The 23,269-nt window shown below is 51.6% G+C and overlaps 1 long non-coding RNA gene across 1 annotated transcript; it reads left to right on the top strand.

Annotated features, from left to right (window-relative positions):
- Window positions 1-17,878: 17,878 nt before the first annotated feature.
- Window positions 17,879-21,499, top strand: LOC120638735. The gene is made up of 2 exons (XR_005660630.1): window positions 17,879-19,156; window positions 21,142-21,499. It is a non-coding gene; the product is annotated as an uncharacterized LOC120638735 (long non-coding RNA).
- The last annotated feature ends 1,770 nt before the right edge of the window (window positions 21,500-23,269 follow it).

Below are 23,269 nucleotides of genomic sequence, written 5' to 3'. Positions count from 1 at the left end.
GAGAAACAGACACATTCCCTGCCCGCAAGGAGCTTGCGTTCTAAAGCAGCCTGGCTTAATGGAAAGAGCCCCGGGCTTGGGAGTCAGAGGTCGTGGGTTCTAATCCCGGCTCCGCCATTTCTCAGCTGTGTGACCTCGGGCAAGTCGCTCAACCTCTCTGTGCCTCGGCTTCCGCCTCATTAAAATGGGGATTAAGACTGTGACCCCCCCCCCCCACGTGGGACAACTTGATTACCTTGTATCCATCCCAGAGCTTAGAATAGTGCCTGGCACCTAGTAAGGGCTTAAAAAATACCCTCGTTATTATTATTAGAGAACACCCTGCTGGCATTTTATCCCCAGTTTGTTATTATTAGTAGTAGTAGCAATAATGCTAATAATAGTAGTATTATTATTACAGTGCATTACAGTACAGTGTCCAGTTCAGTGCCTGGCACGAGGTAAGCACTAAACAAGTACTACTACGATTATTATTAGTAGTAGTGATAATGCTCGTGCCAAGCACCGAACTGGACACTGTGGTAAGTACGAGATCATCAGGTTGGACCCAGTTCCTGTCCCACGTGGGACACCCTATCTAAGGTGAAGCAGCGTGGCTCAGTGGAAGGAGCCCGGGCTTTGGAGTCCGAGGTCACGAGTTCGAATCCCGGCTCTGCCCCTCGTCAGCTGTGTGACGGTGGGCGAGCCACTTCACTTCTCTGTGCCTCAGCTCCCTCATCTGTACAATGGGGATGAAGACCGTGAGCCCCACGTGGGACATCCTGATTCCCCTGCGTCTACCCCAGCGCTTAGAATGGCGCTCGGCACATAGTAAGCGCTTAACCAATACCAACGTTATTATTATTATTATTATCAAGGGAGAAAGAGAATGGGTACCAGATCCCAATTTACAGATGAGGGAACTGAGGTCCGGAGAAGCGAAGTGACTTGCCCGGGGTCACACAGCAGGCAGGCAGCGGAGTCGGGATTAGATCCCGGGTCCTCCGACTCCCAGGCCCTTGGTCGTTCCCTGGGCCGCACTGCATCTCGTCGACACACCGCGAGGTAGGGTCAATTGAGCCCACGGCACAGATGCGACTGTATGTAGTTTACTTACTTGTTTATTCATTTATTTATTCAGGTGCACTAATGCCCGCCTCCCCCTCCAGACTCCGAGTCGTCGTGGGCAGGCAGTGCCTCTGTTGTTATGCTGTACTCTCCCAAACACTTGGTACAGTGCTTTGCACACAGGAAGCGCTCAGTAGATACAACTGAACGAACGGACATCGGGGCCGACGACTCCCGTGTGGGGAAGGCTTCCTTTTCTCCCCCAACGATCCTTCCTCCCAGGTTCTGACCCTACCCCGGGTGGCCTGTTAGAAATCCGTTTGAGTCCTCGCTCTGGGAAGGGTTTCCTCGACCCAGATTCCTCCCTCCCTCGGGCCCGATCTAGATCGGTTTCAGGCTTCTGGGCTCGCGCTTCGTGGTAAAGGCTTCGGCCTTTTCGGGGCAAACAGCGCTAATGAGAGCGGACGCATCCCTGGGCCAAGCCGAGGCCTGGATTTCTTCCCAGGCCCTTGAAGACTCGGCCAAAATATGCATTTCAGCGGGGAGGTTTGGCCGGGATCAGGTGTCCCCGTGGGGAACCCGCTTGATGTTGGCGATGGCACGGCCCCCGGACTTTCCCTCGGCCGTTCTCTCTCTCGGGGAGAAGGCAAGGTTTCCTATCCGGATGTTTCGGTCGAGGAGCAGCGTGGCCTGGAGGATGGAGTACGGGCTTGGGGGGGGTCAGGAGGATCCGGCTTCTAATTCTGCCTGTCATTCATTCAGTAGTGTTCACTGAGCGCTTACTGTGTGCAGAGCCCTGGACTAAGCGCTTGGAATGGACAGGTCGATAACAGATAGAGACGGTCCCCGCCCTTTGACGGGCTTACGGTCTAGACATTTGGGCAGATCACTTCAGAAGCAGCGTGGCTCGGGGGAAAGAGCCCGGGCTCGGGAGTTAGGGGTCATGGGTTCAAATCCCGGCTCCGCCCGCTTGTCAGCTCCGTGACCGTGGGCGGGTCACTTCGCTTCTCTGGGCCTCAGTGACCTCATCTGGAAAATGGGGATGAAGACCGCGAGCCTCACGTGGGACGACCCGATGACCCTGTATCTCCCCCCGGCGCTTAGAACGGTGCTCTGCACGTAGTAAGCGCTTAACCCAAAAAAAAAACAAACGAAAAACCAAACTTCTCTGGGCCTCAGCGACCTCATCTGGAAAATGGGGATTAAGACCGGATCCGCACGTGAGCCCCACGTGGAACAGCCCCGCAGCACTTATGTCCGTATCTAATTTCTTTTATTTATATTGACACCTCCCCCTCTAAACTGTAAGCTCACTTGGGCAGGGGATGTGTCCGTTTTTGGTGTATCGTCCTCTCCCGAGCGCTTAGTACAGTGCTCTGCGCACATTAAGCGCCCAGGAAATACGATCGACTGACCCCAGCGCTCAGAACAGTGTTTGACACATAGTAAGCGCTCAACCAATAGAGAAGCGGCTTGGCCCAGCGGGTCGCACACGGGCCTGGGAGTCAGAAGGACCTGGGTTCTAATTCCAACTCCGCCCCTCGTCCTCTTTATGACCTTCGACTTTCCTTAAGTTTTCTGCGACAACTTTTCTGGGCCTCAGTTCTGGAAGATGGGCGTTTTAGAAGTGCCCGTCTGTAAAATTCCAGCTCCGCCGCTTGTCTGCTACCGTGTGAGCCGGGGCAAGTCACTTAACGTCTCTGGGCCCCAGTTACTCAAGCTGTAAAACGGGGATTAAGACCGCGAGCCCCACGTGGGACGGGGACCGTGTCCAACGTGATTTGCTTGTATCTACCCCAGCGCTTAGTACAAGTGCCGGCATAACTGAACACCTGCCATTAAAAACAACAACAACAAAATACCGTGATAATCACAATAATAATTTTTATTATTATGATTATTATTATTTTGGATAGGCTTACTTTATCACAGGCCCCATGAGAGAGGTTAGTTATCGCTCTCTTAATGACTCCAAATTCTCTGTTTCTTTCGTCAAATGACCCCCTTCCATCTCTGGGTGGAGAGCAAGGTGATTAAAATCTGGGGAAAAGCTTGTTGACTCTGGAGAATGAGCTGTCAGTATCGAAACCAACTCTGCAGATGTTTCTCTCAGGCTCCTCCCGCCAGCAAGAGAAACAGCCGGGCCCGGTGGGAAGACCTCAGGGCCCAGGAGTCGGAAGAACTGGGTTCTAATCCTCCTCCTTGCTGTGTGGCCTCGGGCAAGTCACTTCACTTCTCTGTGCCTCAGTTACCTCATCCATAAAACGGGGATTGCGTACCGATTCTCCCGCCCCCTTAGACGTGGGACGGGGACTGTGTCCGACCTGGATTGTCTGGTTTCGACCCCGGCGCTTAGTTCAGCGCTTGATGTGCTTAGCAAATACCACAGTTAACAATCATCAGCAACCGGCTCAGATGGTTTCGGGTCTTTTGGTGTGGGGAACGGGGAAGGGGCCCGGGAGTCGGAAGGTCACGGGTTCTAATTCCGGCTCCGCCACGTGTCTGCTGGGGGACCTTGGGCAAATCACTTCACTTCTCTCGTCCTCGGTTACCTCATCTGTGAAACGGGGATTGAGACCCCCGAACCCGATGTGGGACAGGGATTGTGTCCAACCTGATCATCTTGTATCTACCCCAGTGCTTGGTACAGTGCCTGCCACATAATAAGCCCTTAACAAATACCACAATTATTATTATTATTATTAGCCCTGCTCCAGCACCCACAGTTTACCGGCGTGGCTCAGTGGAAGGAGCCCCGGTTTAGGAGTGAGAGGTGATGGGTTCTAATCCCGGCTCCGCCACCTGTCAGCCGTGTGACTGTGGGCAAGTCACTTGACTTCTCGGTGCCTCAGTTCCCTCATCCGTAAAATGGGGAGTGAGACTGCGAGCCTCACGTGGGACAGCCCGATTACCCTGTATCTACCCCAGCGCCTGGAACGGTGCTCGGCACGTAGTAAGCGCTTAACAAATACCAACATTATTATTATTATCTACCGAGCAGCGTAGCCTAGAGTGTAGAGGACGGGCCCGGGAGTCAGAAGGACCTGGCTTCTAAATCCTGACTCCGCCACTCGTCTGCTGCGCGACCCAGGGCGAATCGCTTCACTTCTCTGCGCCTCAGCTACCTCGTCTGTAAAATGGGGATTGCCACCGTGAGCCCCGCGTGGGTCACGGACGATGTCCGACCTGATTCGTTTGGATCTAGGCCAGCGCTCAGAAGAGTGCCTGGCACGTAGGGAGCGCTTAACAAATACCATTTGGAAACAGAAAGCGATGGATTGCGGTGACCCGGAGGAGAGAAGGGGCCTTCTGGTAAAACATGAAAGAAAGCCCTGATGAGAAAGATTCCAGGGAGATTTTTTTTTTTCTTTTCAGGGGAGTGGTCACTCTGGCCGGGTAGGGAATGGCCGATTCCTTTCGGATCTGCCGCTGGGTGTCACCCCAGCCAGCCCTAAAGGACCATCTGTTCCACCAGGATCCTGCCTTCCTCAGCCCCCCCGTCGGCCCCCGACCACCAGCTAAACAAACAGAAAGATCATTAGGAAAAGAAAGGAAGGCCCGTTGTTTAGGGAGTCTTTCAAACCCCACAGAGAAGGTGGGAGCCGCGGTGGAGGGATGGAAGAAAGGCGCTTTCTGTCAGACGCCGGCCACGTTCTCATCTCCCACTCGCGGCGTGGACCAGGGAGACCGCGCGGAGAGTCGCCTAGCGGAAAGAGCCCGGGCCCGGGGGGGGCAGAGGACCTGGGTTCTAAGTCCGGCTCCGCCGCTTGTCTGCTGCCGTGCGACCCGGGGCAAGTCACTTAAAGTCTCCGGGCCTCGGTTACCCGAACTGTAAAACGGGGATTAAGACCGTGAGCCCCACATGGGGCGGGGTGGATTTGCTCGTATCCACCCCAGACCTCAGTCCAGTGCCTGGCACATAGTGAGCACTTAATGATCACTATTAAAACAATTAAAAACCTGCAAAGAAAACCTCTCCCGCTACGGTCCGGGAAAAACAGCTTCCCCTGCTTTTCCGCCCCGCTCCCTCTCCATCCGCCCAAAGGCTCGCCAAATCTCTCGGCTTCTCGGAGTTTCTGCTCAGTGGGCAAAAATTGAAGGGTCAAATCCTGGCACTGGGACAAAGGGGCGAGTTGATAATTAGAGGGGACATGCCCAAGGGAAAAGAGATAATTTGGTGTTTTCTACACTGTGTTGAGAAATGGTTTGGAGATCTTTTGGCAGTCTGAAATCTAACTGTTCTTGTTTATCTGGAGGGGATCACTTTGTCTTTGTTTTCTCCAGATAGCTGGGCAGTCGAGAGGATGGGCTATTCAGGTAATTGAGGTAAAGGATGTATCTTGTTGATGTTGATAATGATGGTATATGTCAAGCGCTTACTATGTGTCAAGCACTGTTCTAAGCGCCGGGGGAGATACAAGCTAATCAGGTTGGGCACAATCTCTGTCCCACTTAGGGTTTACCGTCTTAATCCTCATTTTCCAAACGAGGGAACCGAGGCCCGGGGAGATTAAATGAGTTGCCCAAGGTCCCACAGCAGACAGGCGGTGGAGCCGGGATTAGAACCCAGGTTCTTCTGACTACCAGGGCCGTGCTCTATCCACTAGGCCACGCTGCTTCTTTTGTCCTGCATAATAATATTGGGAGATTTGGTGGAAGTAAAAGCAGGAGATTTTCTCAGTGGGTCACTGGACAGGAAAAGGGTACGTTGCCCCTGACTTCAAGACTATCCACTAGATGACGAGTACCTTGAGAGTTCTCTGTTGTACTCTCCCGAGGATTTAGTACAGTGCTCTGCACATAGTAGCAGCGCGGTCAAGTGGATAGAGCGTGGGCCTGGTTGTCAGAAGAACCTGGGTTCTAATTCTGACTCTGTCACCTATCTGCTGTGTGACCTTGGGCAAGTCATTTGAACTTCTTTGGGCCTCAGTTCCCTCATCTTTAAATTGGGTATTAAGACCGTGAGTCCCACGTGGGACGGGGACTGTGTCCAACCTGGTTGGCTCTTGTCTACCCCAGTGCTTGGCGCAGTTTCTGGCACATAGTAAATGCTTAACAAATCTCATGAAAAGTAGGCTTTCAATATGCACCACAGATTCACTGATTCGGTACTGTTTAAATGATAGGTCTGGGGGCTTCCGATGCAAATCGAACCTTGAATTTTCTGTGATTTTTTAGATAACCAAACACTCTTTCCTCTGGGTACTTGAAGCTCAACTGGGTCATTCTACAGGAACGTAGGAGATGAGAGGAAAGGTAGGAGATCGAGTAGTTAATTTTACTGCCTAGTTCTTCCGTCCCCTCACCCCCAAAACATCCTCCTGAACGAATCCTTCCCCCACCCCCTTCCCCACCCGGTCCCCTGGCATGGTTTCCCGAAATGGTCAATAAATCCATTCCGAAAGAACGTGGCGCTCGCAGTTGACAAGACCTCTCACGATTCATTCCCCGCCGAAAATTTCCTAGCCTATTTTAAGCCAACCGAGAGGTTATTAGACTAACAGGACCGTGGGGAGAAAGAAACCTCACAGCGTTTTAAAATACCAGGAAATCTTGGGGTAAGAAGGAAATAGAGGCCTCACGAGACCGGCAAACTAGGCCGCACCTGAACGTGAGGCTCGTTGCGAGTAGGGAATGTGTCCGTTTACGGTTGTATTCTACTCTCCCAAGCGCTTAGTACAGTGCTCCTCACTCGGTGAGCGCTCAATAAATACGACTGAATGAGTGAATGAATGAAGGAATGAGTGAGGCGACCTCCGACGACCCTCGTCAATACACTGGACATCACGTGGGCGTAACGGAGCATAAGGTGATGACATCGCACCCTCCACCTTGCAACGCCACGCCGAGTTCCCCCCTATCCGAGAGCGTTTTCTCAAGGGGAACCCCCGGCACCCTACTTGTTCCGGAACCCCTTTCCAAAGTATTACTTTTGCTTCGGAAAGGTATTTGCTTTTACTTCGGAAAGGTATTTACCTCAAGGTATTTACTTTTCCCAAGTAAAGGCCCCTCCGATCGTGGCCGCCCCACCCGAGGACGGCTGTGGGCATGAAAGAAAACGAAGGCGTCCAGTGCCGCAGCCGTCGCGGATGGGGGACGTTCCGCGTCTAGAGATGAACCGTCGGCCACCCTGCCCGAAAGTTGGCTACCGGGTGAGAGGGTCCGTCGGGAAGGCTGGGCAAGGGCAGGTCAACCAGGCCGAAAGCGGAGAAATGAAGCGATCGCCCTGGAATTCCTCGGCAGAGTCTCCGGTCAAGAGAATCCCGTCACAACCGGCGGAAATGAGGGAAATGCTCAGCAGGATCCCCCCCAGCCAACCTTGTGACATAGGCTCTGTCCAGTGAGTGATGGTGAGTAGTTTGTTCATTCATTCACTCATTCAAAAGTATTTATCGAGCGCTTACTGTGTGCGATGCAGTGTACTAAGCGCTTGGAAGGGTACCATACAACAGCAGACCCATTCCCTGCCCACCACAGGGTCACAGTCTAGAGGGGGAGGCAGACATTAATAGACCTGAATAAATAAATGAATGAATAAAGGCACTGGCGCTTTCAGTCGGTCCGTCATATTTTTGAGCCCGTACTGCGAGCCGAGCACTGTACTAAGCGCTTGGGAGAGTACCATAGAACAGTAAACACACATTCCCTGCCCGCAACAAGCTTCCGGTAATCGAGGCGTCGGAGGTACAAGCGACATGGCTATTTCGACTGGTTCTCATGAACCTGACGAGCCTGACGGTGAGCCCCACGTGGGACAGGGACTGTGTCCCACCTGATTTGCTTGCATCTACCCCAGTGCTCAGCGCAGTGCCGGGCACATAATGAGCGCTTAACAAGTACCACGCTGATTATTACTCTTAGACGTGAAGAGGAGGGAGACCTCACCTCGCCGGCCCAGTTAGAGATGCATCCATTGTTCAGTTTTGAGTGTAGATGCCGTTTAGAGACAGAGGGAGAACGAGAGGCCCAGTGTGTGTGCTTGCGCTCGTGTGTGTGTGGCACGCCATATGCTGGGTGTGTGGATGCATATACGATATGAGGTGGGACAGATTCTTTATCTGTGGCCCGCTCTGCAGGAAAATCCCCCCGTGTATATTTCATGCTCCCGGGCACCGCAGGGAAAAAAGTACCCGGCTCCGGAATTGACTCCGCGCGCTCGGCGTCCCACCCCGACGAGGCCGGCCGAGGGCCGCCGCTGTGACCGTATCATTTTAACTTGGGCAGAACGCTGAGGGCGGGTAGTCCCCCGTCCCGTCCCGCCCCCCGCCCTTCCTCCTCCCGCCAAGGCCCGGAGGGTCACCCGAGGAGGAAGAAGAGGGGGCAAACTCCAGAAAAGCTTTTTCGCTCTAAAAAAAGCCCTTTCGCTCTAGGTGTTTGATCCGACCGACGGCCCCGTCTGAACTTACTAGTCATTTGCCGTTTCATTAGCTGCCAGGTTTTCAATTTCTGCCTCTTGGAAGTTACACCGCTTTGAACAACTCCCCACAGTAATTGAATTTGCCACAGAAATAGAACACTGGAAAATTTCATTTTCTTCCTCCCTGCACGAAGGCAGGCAGACAGGCAGGGCAGACACATATTCCTCCCGGACCGCTTTCCTCTTCTCTGCCCTCCGGCCCTCCCCCTCCCCGTCCTCCATCTGTTTGCTAATGTCTCCCTCCCAAGCCCCTACTGCAAACACACAGACCCGGGGTCCCCAAAACGGCCTCCTTTCAAATCATCTCCGAGTGCCTCGGCCTGACACTTTGTAATTTTCTTCTAAACGCCTTCCACAAATAATGGTTTTCAAAATGAGCATTAACGGGCTTGATTACACGAAATTGTCCTTTTAATTTACACCGGGATTCTATTGATCACACGAGTGCAGATTAAAGTGTTCAATGAAGCCGGTGATGAGGTATTAACCGGCTAAGGGTCCTCCGGGGGCCACCAGCGAGGCCGGGAATATGGTAGAAGTGTACAGTTATTTCCCCGTAATGAAGTGGCGCTATGCGAAGGCATGAATCGTTGGCAGGAAGAATAGATCCAAGATGATGAGCTCTTCAAAGTCATTTCTTGCTCACTCATTCAGACTCATGCCCAGATCCTCTTGCGATTCTTCTGCATTACTTGTCATGAAATACCGGGATTTACTTAGCCAGCTGATGCAATTTTTATGACCTTATTGCTTTCTCACCATGGTAATAGTTTTGAATCAATTTATCAATCCGGCGGTGCCATCAAACATATTGCCCCGAAGATCAAGTCCGGGTCATTCCATCAATTCGCTGCGGTTTACAGAGACGGGATCCCGGGCCGGGTGGGGTATCGACTTCGAACGGCTCCGGCGAACGTGCCCCCCGCCACCCCTGCCGATTTAACCGCTTCGTTTCTGACTCCGGGCCGCTCTTCCCCCCTCACCCTCATCCTCCTGTCCCGACACTTGCCCAGTCGAGTGTCCCCTCCGGCCCCCCTTTGGACTGTATGCTCGTTTGGGGCAGGGAATGCGTCTGTTTGTTGTTCTGTTGCACTCTCCCGGGCGCTTAGGACAATGCTCTGCGCACAGTAAGCGCTCAGTAATGGAGATGTACGTCTCAGCCTGCGGTTGTGGTCAATGAAATATTGGGGAACGTTTCCATATTTGTCCTAGGGAATTTTGGCTGATAGGAACTTGAGGCAAATGATAAGACAGTTGGAATCTAAATCCATCAAACATAACACCTGGGGCTGACGATGGGGACCGGTTTCCTTCTCCTCCTCCTTCTCCTCCTTCTTCTCCTTCTCCTTCTTCTTCTTCTCCTTTTCCTCTTCCTCCTCCTCCTTCTCCTCCTTCTCCTCCTTCTTCTTCTCCTTTTCCTCTTCCTCCTCCTCCTCCTTCTCCTCCTTCTCCTTCTTCTTCTTGTCCTTTTCCTCTTCCTCCTCCTCCTTCTCCTCCTCCTTCTTCTTCTTCTTCTCCTTCTCCTCTTCCTCCTCCTCCTTCTCCTCCTTCTCCTCCTTCTCCTTTTCCTCTTCCTCCTCCTCCTTCTCCTCCTTTGAGCCCAATGAGGAACAGGGACTGTGTCTAACCTAATTAGTTGTGTCTACTCCAGTGTTTAGTACAGTGCCTGGCACATAGTAAGCGCTTAACAAATACCCTTATACAGAGGGGCTAAGGTGGCCGTTGGGACGATCCATTTGGGTGCGGGGGGAATTTTACTCAGGGAACAGTTCCTGGAGGAGGTGAGATTTCAGGAGGACTTGGAAGCTGTGGAGAATTTCGGGAGAAGAGCATTTCAGGCTGGAGGAACAGCGGGAGCCTGAGGAAGGAGGGGAGGTAATAATAATAATAATTGCGGTATTTGTTAAGCGCTTACTATGCACCAGGCACTGTACTAAGTGGTAGGATAGATGCAACATCATTGGGTTGGACAGAGTTCCCGTCCCACACGGAGCTCACAGTCTTAAACCCTATTTTGCACATGAGGAAACTAAGGCCCACAGAAGTGAAGTGATTTGGCTGAGGTCACACAGCAGCCAAGTGGTAGAGCTGGGATTAGAACCCAGGTCCTCTGACTTCCAGGCCTATGCTCTTTCCACTATTCATTCATTCATTCATTCATTCAATAGTATTTATTGAGCGCTTACTATGTGCAGAGCACCGTACTGAGCGCTTGGAACGAACAAGTCGGCAACAGATAGAGACGGCCCCCGCCGTCCGACGGGCTCACGGTCCGATCGGGGGAGACGGACGGACGGGGACGATGGCGATGAATAGAGTCGAGGGGAAGACCGTCTCGTAAAAACAATGGCGGCCGAATAGAATCGAGGCGATGTACGTCTCGTGAACGAAATAAATAGGGTGATGAAAATATATACAGTCGAGCGGACGAGTACGGTGCCGAGGGGATGGGAAGGGAGAGGGGGAGGAGCGGAGGGAGATGGGGGAAAAGAGGGTTAAGCTGCGGAGAGGTGAAGGGGGGGTGGTAGAGGGAGTAGAGGGAGAGGAGGAGTTCAGTCTGGGAAGGCCTCTTGGAGGAGGTGAGTTTTAACTAGGGTTAGGTAACCACATCACGGCAATCTGGAGTCAACGAAGATGCCCTTTTTCTGTCATTTCCTGTCGTCTTAAGAAGTCTTTTGGCCAACGCGAGGCCCTGTTTTACCTAGAAAGCATGTTGCGGGACAGCCTGACCGCTCCGAGTGGACAGTGTGGCTCAGTGGAAATAGCAAGGGGCCAGAAGTCACAAGACTCTATTTCTAATTCCGGCTCAGCCGATGGGCCTGCTGGGTGGCCTGGGGTAGTTTCTTCAACCTCTCTGGGCCTCCTCTTCTTCCTCCATAAAATGGGAATAAGATACCCACCCTCCCTGCCTTTTAGCTAGCGATCCCCATATGGGATAGGGAACCAAGTTAGACCGTAAGCCCATCGCAGGGCAGGGACCGTCTCTATCTGTTACCGATTTATACATTCCAAGCGCTTAGTACAGTGCTCTGCACATAGTAAGCGCTCAATAAATACTATTGAATGAATGAATAAATATCTGATCTGATTATTTTCTAGCTACACTGGGTGTTTTGCGTACATCAATTATTAACTGTTAATTGTTAGGTTAATTATTGTTAACAATTGTGATAATAATTACAAATAGCTCATCAACTTAGATCAATAGAGCCTTTCACTGGGATCAGGTAAAATAGCGTTTCAGTCAGGAAGCTAGAAACCTGTCTGCAGCCTAATCATTCCTGCTCAGATGCTATAAGCGCAACAGCTGTTGCGTTTACTCAGAGGGACAAAATTTATATTTAAAAAAATGGAAACTCATAAAAAAGAACCCAGAACAGTGACGACTGCAAAAAAAAAAAAAAAAGGGGGGCAATAAGTTTAGCCTTGAAAAATTAACCTGCAAGGGATACTTTATTTTTCAAGCAAAACGTGTGGCGACATAAAAAAAAAAAAAAACGGGGCCTTTAATTAATTCTGCTTAACATTAATAGAATAAGGTCGTGCATACCGAAAACTGTTGAATAAGGCAAAACCGGGGAAGATATACTCTCGGATGTTACTCATAATGAAGAAGGGTTATCTTGTGGTCAGCACGCACATGGTTATTTATAAGATCAAGGCACTGCAGGTGAAAATACACAGTGCTTGCAAGTGTTTAATGTGATGATCTAAAGTAAAAGGGCTGACTTCAGAGGCATTTTAGTGGAGGTAAATTTCCACTAGCCAGTTAAAGAGCAAGAGCAGTCCAAATTTAGATGCCCTCTCGTGGCTTCTAAAGAAGGGGTGGGACGTAGAACGGAAGATCCCACCTGTAGAGCACGTTGGCACTTGACAAGGTACGGAGCTCTAGAAACCGACATGTCCAAAGGCCTCCTGATATCGATCGATCGCGAAAGCGTGTTTATTGAGCATTTACTTTGAGCAGAGCACTGTTCAAAGTGCTTGGGAGAGGGCAATATAACACAGTTGGTAGACATATTCTCTGACCACAACAAGTTTACAGTCTAGAGGGTAGGCCCTAAGCTCAACAAGTTGGACCCAGTCCATATCCCTCATGGGGCTCACAGTCTTATCCGCATTTAACATATGAGGTCACGGAGGCACAGCGAAGTGAGGTAACGGTAACAGTAACGTTGGTATTTGTTAAGCGCTTACCATGTGCCGAGCCCTGTTCTAAGCGCTGGGGTAGACACAGGGGAATCAGGTTGTCCCACGTGGGGCTCACGGTCTTAATCCCCATTTTACAGATGAGGGAACTGAGGCACAGAGAAGTTAAATCACTTGCCCACGGTCACACCGCTGACGAGTGGCCGAGCTGGGATTCGAACCCTTGACCTCTGACTCCAAAGCCCGTGCTCTTTCCACTGGGCGACGCTGCCTGCCTGAGGTCACACAACAGACGAGTGGCAGAGCCAGGGTTAGAATTCAGGTCCTTCTGCCTCCCAGGCCCGTACTCTTTCCACTAGGCCACGTTGCTTATAATTTAGCGGAGACGTCAGACACGTTCCCTGCCAACTACAATCTCACAGTCGAAAGGGAACAGGCTCAACCGTGACTTGCCCAGAAAGCATCACCTACCAACTCCCTTTGCCTCAGGAAATCTTTTTCGGTCCATCCAAATGGTGTGGCTTTCTTTTCAGTGATTTTTCACAACTCCCGACGAAGCGGCGCCCACGATCTCGGCACCGGTCTTTGATTTATTTTATTTAACGGCATCTGGTGAGCACTTACTATGTGACGGGCACTGTACTGAGCCCTGGGGTGGGTATAAGATAATCACGTTGGACACAGTCCGTGGCCCACGTGGAGCTTACCGCTTTCATCTCCGTATTACAGATGAGGTAACCGGGGCCCGGAGAAGTGAAGTGACTCGCCCAAGGTCACCCAGCAGACAGGTGGCCGAGCGGAGATTAGAAGCCAGGTCCTTCCCGCTTCGGGGCCCGCGCTCTATCCTCTAGGCCCCGCTGCTTCCCTTTGATTCGTGGCAGCCCCGGCGGAGCTCTGCAGACGATCCGAGATATGCTAGGAAATGAAGATTCCTGGACCCACGGTCGCCGTATCTGCTCAGCGGTGTCACTCCAAGGGACTTCCGATCAACGTCGACAGAAGGTCGAGGTGGAAGACCCAACGGGACGGCTCCCGGCGGCGCTTAAAAGCCGACGAATCTCAACCAGCGACAGCCGCTTCTGGGGGTCTGGGGGTGGAATGGCCTTCGCCTTCGGAGACGGAAACGCTCGGCTTGCCAGCCCTTTCGAAGCCCGACGGTCGTTCCGCGTGACAGAGGACGAAGCCTCGGCTGGTCCGTAGATCCCGGCTCCGCCACTTGTCTGCCGTAGGACCCTGGGTGAGTCTACCCCAGCGCTTAGAACAGTGCTCGGCACATGGTAAGCGCTTAACAGGTACCAACAAATACCAACGTTATTAACTTCGGTTATCCGATCTCAAAAATGGGGATTCAGTCAGTCAGTCAGTCAGTCGTATTGACTGAGGGCTTACTGTGTGCAGAGCACTGTACTGAATGCGTCGGAGAGTAAAATATAACAGACACGTTAGAGAAGCAGCGTGGCTCGGTGGAAAGAGCCCGGGCTTGGGAGTCAGAGGTCATGGGTTCGAATCCCGGCTCGGGCCACTCGTCGGCTGGGTGACCTTGGGCAAGTCACTTCACGTCTCTGGGCCTCACTTCCCTCATCTGTAAAATGGGGATGAAGACCGTGAGCCCCACGTGGGACAACCCGATTCCCCTGTTGTCCACCCCAGCGCTTAGAACAGTGCTCAGCACATAGTACGCGCTTAACAAATAGCAACGTTATTATTATTATTATTATTGCCCACAACAAACTTACAGTCTAGAGGAGATTAAGACGGTGAGCCCCGTGTGGGACAGAGATTGTGTCCACCCTGAATAGGTTGTACCTGCCCCGACCTTAGAACGGTGCCTTGTACATAGTAAGCGCTTAAGATATGCAAAAAAAAAAAAAAAATTTGGTTCAGACGTCACGTGATGTAAGAATCAGGGAACATTCTTCCGCAACACAAGTCTGTTCCGGTATAACGTGATCCCAAATTGGTGTAAGATGATTCTGTGACAGAAGGCAAAGTTTTATTTAATTTTTTTAATGGTATTTGTTAAGCACTTAGTACGTGCCAGGTACCGTTCTAAGCGCTGGGGTAGGCACAAGCTAATCAGGTTGGACACGGTCCATGTCCCACATGGGGCTCACAGCCTTAATCCCATTCCCCGGTTGAGGTAACTGAGGCCCACAGAAGTGAAACGACTCGCCCCAGGTCTCTCAGCAGACAGGTGGCAGAGCCAGGATTAGAACCGAGGTCCTCCTGACGCCCAGACTGGTGCTCTGTCCACTGGGCCACGCTGCTTCGTACCAGTCGATCGTTCAGTATTTACTGAGCACTTACTATGTGCAGGGCACTGTACTAAGCGCTCAGGACAGTACAACACAACAGAAATAGCAGAAACGGCCCCTGCCCGTAACGAGCTTGCGGTCTAGATTCCGAGCTTCGCCGTAGGTTGTGTCTATAGGCAAAGCGACCGTCAAAATCTGACGAGACCGTGGTTTCTCCCCCTCTAGACCGTAAGCTCTTTGAGGGCAGGGAATGTGACTGTTTATTGTTATATTTTAGTCTCCCAAGCGCTTAGTACAGTGCTCTGCACACAGGAAGGGCTTAATTAACACGATTGACTGACTTCCCAGCCTCGGCCCGGGTTTTACTGTCCTGCGCCATACAGGGCTTTAGGATTTTGTGCCTAGTAGTAGTCGATGCTCCCTCGCAGGGTCCCACCTGGAGAGTCTCCAGTCCTCTACGCGTCTCGGCTACGGGAGGGAGAATGAAGCAGAGGCCCGTCCATTCCCAGCTTGGCCGGTGGCTCGCGAGGCCATCGGCTACAAGGGAAAACTCGCCTGGGCTGGGCAGCGTTCATTCGTTCAACAGTATCTATCGAGCGCCTACTACGTGCCGAGCACCGTACTAAGCGCTTGGAATGGACAAGTCGGTAACAGGTAGAGACGGTCCCCGCCCTTCGACGGGCAGCAGCGGCACGAGAGAGAGTCCGGGGCGGAGAGTGGAGTTTCCGGCGCGGAAGGAGACGACGGTCAACCGCTTCCGTATCTCGACCAGGAGAACTCCGTGGATCCGCCACCGGAACGATCGCAGAGGGCGGTGGGGGCGTCCTGGGAGCGACGCCTCCGTGGTGTCGCTACGGGTCGGAAACGACGCGGCGGCGTGCGACAGGTATCCGATGCAGCGGCGAAAATGAGTGGCGAGGACGTAGGCCCTCTGCTAGCCGAGGTCATAACGGCGATACGGGGATTGCTCTGGAAAACACGTCAGGCGGGGTGATGTCTTCAAGCGATCCACCCTTCATCCCGGTAATTCCCACTGGTTCAACGGTGACTGTTACCGTAATTTTTCCATCACACGAGGGCCTTCGAGATTCCAACCCCCTCGTCACTGGGAGAGCTTCCTGTTGCTTAGCGCCAAAAGGGCATTTTTGTGACCGTGGGCAAGTCACCTAACCTCTCTGTGCCTCAGTCACCTCATCTCTAAAATGGGGATTAACCGGGAGCCTCACGTGGGACGACCTGATGACCCCGTATCTCCCCCAGCGCTTAGAACGGCGCTCCGCACGTAGTAAGCGCTTAACACATACCAACATTATCATTTGAGCCCATAGTTCTCAGCGACAAGTCGGCTGTTAAGACAACATTCAGTCAGAGTCAGTTTGGGAATCTTTTCACCCACCCTTGTCGAAGTGGGAAGTTCTCTGTTGGTACTCTTTGGAGCAAGCGGGAATCTCGTCGGATGAAACGGTGCGGCCCAGTGGATAGGGCATAGGTCTGGAAGTCAGAAGGAGCTGGGTTCTAATCCCGGCTCTGCCCCTTGTCTGCTGGGTGACCTTGGGCGTGTCGCTTCACTTCCCTGGGCCTCAGTTTCCTCATCTGCAAAATGGGAATTCAATACCTGTTCTCCCTCCTACTTATACTGGGAGGCCCGCTGGGCTGTAAGCTTACTGTGGCCGGGGAAAGCATTCATCCGTTCCGTTCTATTGGGAAGCAGCGCGGCTCAGCGGAAGGAGCCCGGGCCTGGGAGTCAGATGTCATGGGTTCGAATGCTGGATCTGCCACTTGTCAGCTGTGTGACTGTGGGCAAGTCACTTCACTTCTCTGGGCCTCAGTGACCTCGTCTGGAAAATGGGGATTAAGACCGTGAGCCCCACGTGGGCCGACCTGATGACCCTCTATCTACTCCAGCGCTTAGAACGGTGCTCTGCACATAGTAAGCGCTTAACCAATACCAACGTTATTATTATTATTATTATTATTACATTGCTATTTTGTACTCTCCCAAGTGCTCAGTACAGTGTCTTGCACACAGGCAGTGCTCAATCAGTATGATTGATTGATGTGGGACTTGACTATCTTGTCAGGTCTTAATGAATACCATTCATTCATTCATTCATTCATTCATTCATTCATTCATTCCATTGTATTTATTGAGCACCTACTTGAGAAGCAGCATGGCCTGGTGAGTAGAGCAGGGGCCTGGGAGTCAGAAGGTAATGGGTTCTAATCCTGGCTCTTCCACTTGTCTGCTGTGTGACCTTGGGCAAGTCAATTCACTTCCTCTGTGCCTCAGTTACCTCATCTGTAAAATGGGGATTAAGAGTGCGAGCCCAAGGTGCCACAGGGACTATGCCCAACCCTTTGAGAAGCAGCGTGGCTCAGTGGAAAGAGCACGGGCTTTGGAGTCAGGGCTCATGAGTTCGAATCCCAGCTCTGCCACTTGTCGGCTGTGTGACTGTGGGCGAGTCACTTAACTTCTCTGTGCCTCAGTGACCTCATCTGTAAAATGGGGATTAAGACTGTGAGCCCCACGTGGGACAGCCTGATTCCCCTGTGTCTACCCCAGCGCTTAGAACAGTGCTCTGCACATAGTAAGCGCTTAACAAATACCAACATTATTATTATTATTATTATTAACCCGCTCTGCTTGTATTTCCTCCCTAGTGCCTAGTACAGTGCTCGGCACATAATAAGTGCTTAACAGATACCACAGTTTTTATTGTGTGCAAAGCACTGTACTAAGCGTTTCAGAGAGTACAGTATTGGCTCAGTGGAAAGAGCCTGGGCTTTGGAGTCAGAGGTCATGAGTTCAAATCCCAGCTCTGCCACTTGTCAGCTGCGTGACTGTGGGCGAGTCACTTCACTTCTCTGGGCCTCAGTTACCTCATCTGTAAAATGGGGATGAAGACCGTGAGCCCCACGTGGGACGACCCGATTCCCGTGTCTACCCCAGCGCTTAGAACGGTGCTCTGCACATAGTAAGCGCTTAACAAATACCAACGTTATTAAATAGGTAGACTCATGCCCTGCCCACAGTGAGTACCGATATTATTATTATTGTTATTATTATGATTCTTAGAGAAACAGAAATACCCCTGGATTTTGGGCCCAGCAGCGGGTTGGAAACCACAGCGAGGACAACAATTATATTGTCATTATTGTTATTATTAGAGAAAAAAGAATCCCTGGACTTTGAGCCCAGCAAAGGGGTAAAAACCACGCTCCAGAGCGACGCGCATCTGTTCACTGAAGGTGACTCGGTGGAAAGTGCTTCCCGGGGCAAGACGGCTGGCAGCTCGTCATCAGAGTAATTAAAAAACAAATTGAAAGGGGATTCCCAAACGGTGTCACTGTGACAGCCGCACATCTCCCCCGAGGATGGTGCACTGTGAAAAATGCTTTCCTTGTGAGAATCAGACCTTGTTCGACAGTACAGGGCAGATTTCCCAACTCTTCTATGGCGTCCAGATGATCCAAAATGGAACGCCGAGAGACAGCCCAACAATCAGTCGATCAATCCCTCAGTGCTCAGCGGTATGTACTGAGCAATCGGGAGAGTACGACACGACAGAGTTAGACGTGTTCCCTGCCCAGAATGAGCTTACCGTCTCCAAGTGGAGACGTACAAGCGTAACTAAATACGTATTCATTTCGTAAATACATATTCATAAATATAATGCTAAATTTATATATTTAGAAATCAATTTGTAGATAATATGATAATAAATCGATTTATTTCTAAATATAAACTCGACCAACGTTAGGTTGTCAGCATTATTATTATAGATTAATCAATCAGTGGCATTTAGTGAGCGCCTGCTATGTGCGGAAAACCGTACCGAGTACTTGAGAGTGTGCAACACTACAGTTAGCGGACAGATTCCCTGCCCACAGGAAGCCTGTAGAGACGGATAGTAATAGCAATACGCTAAACTGATCAATCAGTGAAACATATTCATCGAGCGCTTACTGCGCGCAGAGCACCGTACCGAGCGCCCGGGAGAGGACGATATAAGCGAGTTTGGCAGTCGAGCCTCCGCGGAGACGGTCGTCTCTCCGGGCCCACCGGCAGCGAGAGCCGCCCGTCTGGGGAAGAAGGAGCAGATTTCGATTCTGTACCAGCCTCGTCGGCAGAAATGATGCGCAGGGTTAAAGCCGCAATTGGCAGCGGGGCCAGGAAGCGCAGTGGTGCCCGCCCGAGCCCGGCTGGAGTTTGCCGTGCCAAGACGCCGGAGGATTCCCTGCGTGCTTCTCCACTGAGCAAACGCCCTCTGGACGGAGATGAAGGCCAGTAAGTAGGACACTCCGCACTGGGAGCTTTTATTTCATTTTATTTTTTTAACGGTATTTGTTAAGCACCCCAGTGCCTGGACTGGGGTGGATGCAAGCAGTCGGGTCGGACACAGTCCCTGTTCCACCTGGGGCTCACCGTCTTAATCCCCATTTTACAGATGAGGGAACTGAGGCACAGAGAAGTTAAGTGACTCTCCCAAGGTCACACCGCGGACAAGTGGCGGAGGCGGGATTAGAACCCGCGTCTTCTGATTCCCAAGTCCGTGCTCTTTCCGGTAAGCCACGCTACTTCTCTTCTTAATCCCCAGTTTACAGATGTGGAAACTGAGGCCCAGAGAAGTGAAATGACTTGTCCAAAGTCACACGGGAGACAAGAGGAGGAGCTGGAATTAGAATCCAGGTGCTACTGGCTTCCGGGCCTGTGTTCTATCCGCTCGGCCGCGCTGCTTCTCAATCTACTTCATTAATAATAAATAATAATCATGATATTTCTTAAGTACCTATGGAGTAATAATGCCATTTATTAAGCACTTCCTATGTGCTAATCACTACACTACGCACTGGGGCAGATATAAGGTAATCGAGTGGGCCACAATCCCTGCCCCACATGGGGCTCACGGTATAAGTAGGAGGGAGTAGGATTTAATTTTTCGGGGAATTTTAACTTTAGGGGAAGCAGCGTGGCTCAGTGGATAGGGCCTGGGCTTCGGAGTCAGCGGTCATGGGTTCGACTCCCGGCCCTGCCGCTCGTCAGCTGTGTCACTGTGGGCGAGTCACTTCACTTCTCTGTGCCTCAGTTACCTCATCTATAAAATGGGGATTCACCGTGAGCCTCACGTGGGACCACCCGATTACCCTGTAACTACCCCAGCGCTTAGAACGGTGCTCAGCGCGTAGCGCTTAACAGATACCAACATTATTATCATTATTATTATTTAATCACCATTTTGCCATTAAGGAAACTGTGACCCAGGGAAGTAAATTGACTTGCCCAAGGTCACACCGCAGCAGGCAAGTGGCAGAGCTGGGATTAGAACACAGATCCTTTGACTCCCAGGCCCGAGCTCTCTCCACTAGGCTACACCGCTTTCCCTGTTATACTCTCTCAAGCGCCTAGCGTATAGGTCTGCACGCAGTCGGTGCTCAGTAAATACTCCTGATTGATGGGTGGATTGACCGGAGGGCCATTGCCTTCGGTGAAATTTCAGGACTCACAGTAGGTGCCCAATAAATACCATCGATCGATTAATCACGGCACCGTGCTTTGGACGCGATTTCGGTGTATCCCTTTATTCACCCCTCAGCCCCACAGACCCTTATTTCCACCCCCGTAATTTATTTATTTATAGTAAGGCACGCCACCCTGTCTGGACCGTCAGCTCATCGTGGGCGGGGAACCTACCTTCCAACTCTGTTCTAGTGTACTCTCCCAAGTGCTTAGCGCAGTGCTCTGCAAACGGCAGCGCCCAATATAGGTGACTGATTCACCGGAAAGAAAAGCCGATGATGGTATCTGTTAAGCGCTTGCTGTGTGCCAAGCCCCGTTGTAAGCGCTGGGACGTAAAGAGATGAAGCAGGATGGAAACGGCCAGAGTCAAGGTGTTCATTAAGGACTTACTATTTTGCTAAATTCAGGGGGCAGCGTATGATAAAGTCAGATCAGACACAGCCCCTCCCTCTATGTGCCAACGGGTAGTGAATCCCCATTGTGCGGATGAAGGAACCGAGGCACAGAATAAGGAAGTGACTTGCCCAAGATCGCCCAGCGGACAAGCGGCGGAGCCGGGCTTAGAATCCAGGCCCTCTGACTCCCCGGCCCGGCTCTCTCCACTAGGCCACGCTGCTTTCCGCCTTGCCTTCCCACCCCACCCGATCAGCGTTTTAGCCCTCGTGATATCTGATGGCCGATGAATTTAAAAACATCGTTTTCCTCCCCTCCTCTCTCTCTCTCTCTCTCTCTCTCTCGACCGCCCTCCCGGCCAGGCACACGGACAGCACCCGGTAAAGATTCCAGCAGGGATCCGGGAAGACCCCCACGAGGGGCTGAGAGGCATCGTTCCGTATGATACATCACCGTCTCCAGCCGCCAAGATGCCAGAGCCAAATGTTTTTTGATTTTCTTCCTCTGACCTAAACAACGAGCAACATTTTCATTTCTCTTCAGCGCCGAGACTAGGCTAATATCTCTTGAAAGTCTTTTAAATTGATACCCGGTAGCTCTCGAAGGTCATTTAAATTCCTAATGAAAAGTCACTGCAGGCCACGGGACCAAATAAATACATTGTTATTGATCATGCAATAAGGTATTAGGCTAATTTAATAAACCTCTCCCTGAGATGTACTTAATTCACCAATATTGTCATTTCTCAGCCAGGGGAGATGCACCTTTCTTAATGTCTCTGCTCCCTAATTGGACTCCTGTGTGATTTGCGGAGTTCAGTGCTACTCCCGGATCTGATCTCACCCTGATTTTTTTTTTTCCTCCCCCTCCCACCCGGAGTTGAAGATCCAGAGTCTAGTAGTTGGGTGATGGAGTGAAGACTCACTGCTCCTGAAATGACCCCTTCCACAACATCTCCTTTTTATCTCTTTAATCAGCAAAGTAGTGTTCTGGGGATAGACTGGTTCATTGCTTCCAGCCCCATTTATTACCAAGGCCCGCGCTGAATAATTGGGTATTTACCAACTTCAGCTTAACCTCACAACTCGGCTGGCTCTCCCTAGCAAGTGAAAAATCAGAACAAGTCTCCCCTCTCCCCGCGGCTCGTTAATATCCTCCCCCGGTGTCCTCTCAGCCGGAACCAGCCTCGGCGTTGTCACCGTTTCCTTCGGGACGGAAATTAGCGAGAGTGGCAGCGGGTCGGGCTGGAGCTTCTCCGCAGGAGAGTACGTGGTTTTTTTTCGGTGGAAGGACGGAGTCGGGGGAGGAGAGATCTGGGGGAGGCTGAAGACCTCTGCTATTCCCCGGTATTTGGGGTGACATTTGGCGGCTCTATCTCTGCTGCTCTCCAGTATTTGGGGTGATATTTGTGGGGCTTAAGCCCTCCGATATCCTCCAGTATTTGGGGTGACATCTGTGGGGGCTTGAGGCCTGTGATATTCTCGGTATCTGGGGTCTTACTGAGAAGCAGCATAGCTCAGTGGGAAGAGCCCTGGGTTTGGGAGTCAGAAGACCTGGGTCCTAATCCTAGCTCCCCCACTTGTCTGCTGGGTGAACGTGGACAAGTCACTTAACTTCTCACTTCCCACACCTGAAAGTTAGGGATTCAATCCCCGTTCTCCCTTTTCCTTAGACTGGGAGCCCCGTGTGGGACCGGGACCGTGTCCCACCGGATTTCCCGATTTTGGTTTCCTTCTCTCTCCACGATGCCGTTTGCGCGCCATTCCGCCTCCCCCATCCCTTGCTTTCCCTTCTTTCGAAATCCGTAACATCTGCCTCTACCACGATTATCTACCGTCCCCCAGGCCAGACCTCCAACTTTTGGAATCATTTTGATCCAATTTCTCACATTCCTTCTCTCTCTCCATCCCTTCACTGATACCTGGGGACTGAACTATCCACACAGATGTTCCCGACGACCCTTCCGCTGCCCACTTTCTATCACTCCTCAACTCGACTGTCCTCCTGCTCGACCCCAGCTCACCCACTCACCAAGGTGGACGCACACTCGATCTCATCATCTCTAACCACTGGACCTCTCTCCCCTAGCCAACTCTGAAATCCTTCTATCTGACCACATCCTCCGTACTTGCCTTCTCTCCCACACACCTCCTCTCCTCAAATCTGTCCTGTTCCCCCTCAGAGACCTCCAGCTATTTACCCCATGACTCCCTCCAGTTATTGCCTAATCTCTCTCCTACCATTCCATCCAGTGAGTTGTCTATGCCCGCTGTCTCAAATTCTCCTCCAATTCTCTCCTTGACCCCCTCCAATCTGGCTTCTACCCCCTTCACTCTACAGAAACTGCCCTCTCAACTATCACCAATGATCTCTTTCTTGCCAAATCCAATGGCTTCCGCTCCATCCTAATCCCCCTCGACCTCTCAGCTGGCTTCAACGCTGTCGACCGCCCCCTTCTCCTGGAAACGTTATCCAACCTCAGCTTCGCTG

The sequence above is a fragment of the Ornithorhynchus anatinus genome, chromosome 12 (genome assembly GCF_004115215.2).
Source record: "Ornithorhynchus anatinus isolate Pmale09 chromosome 12, mOrnAna1.pri.v4, whole genome shotgun sequence".
NCBI classification, from domain to species: domain Eukaryota; kingdom Metazoa; phylum Chordata; class Mammalia; order Monotremata; family Ornithorhynchidae; genus Ornithorhynchus; species Ornithorhynchus anatinus.
Note: the sequence above shows the minus strand (reverse complement) of the source record. Positions and strands in the feature narration are given on the sequence as shown.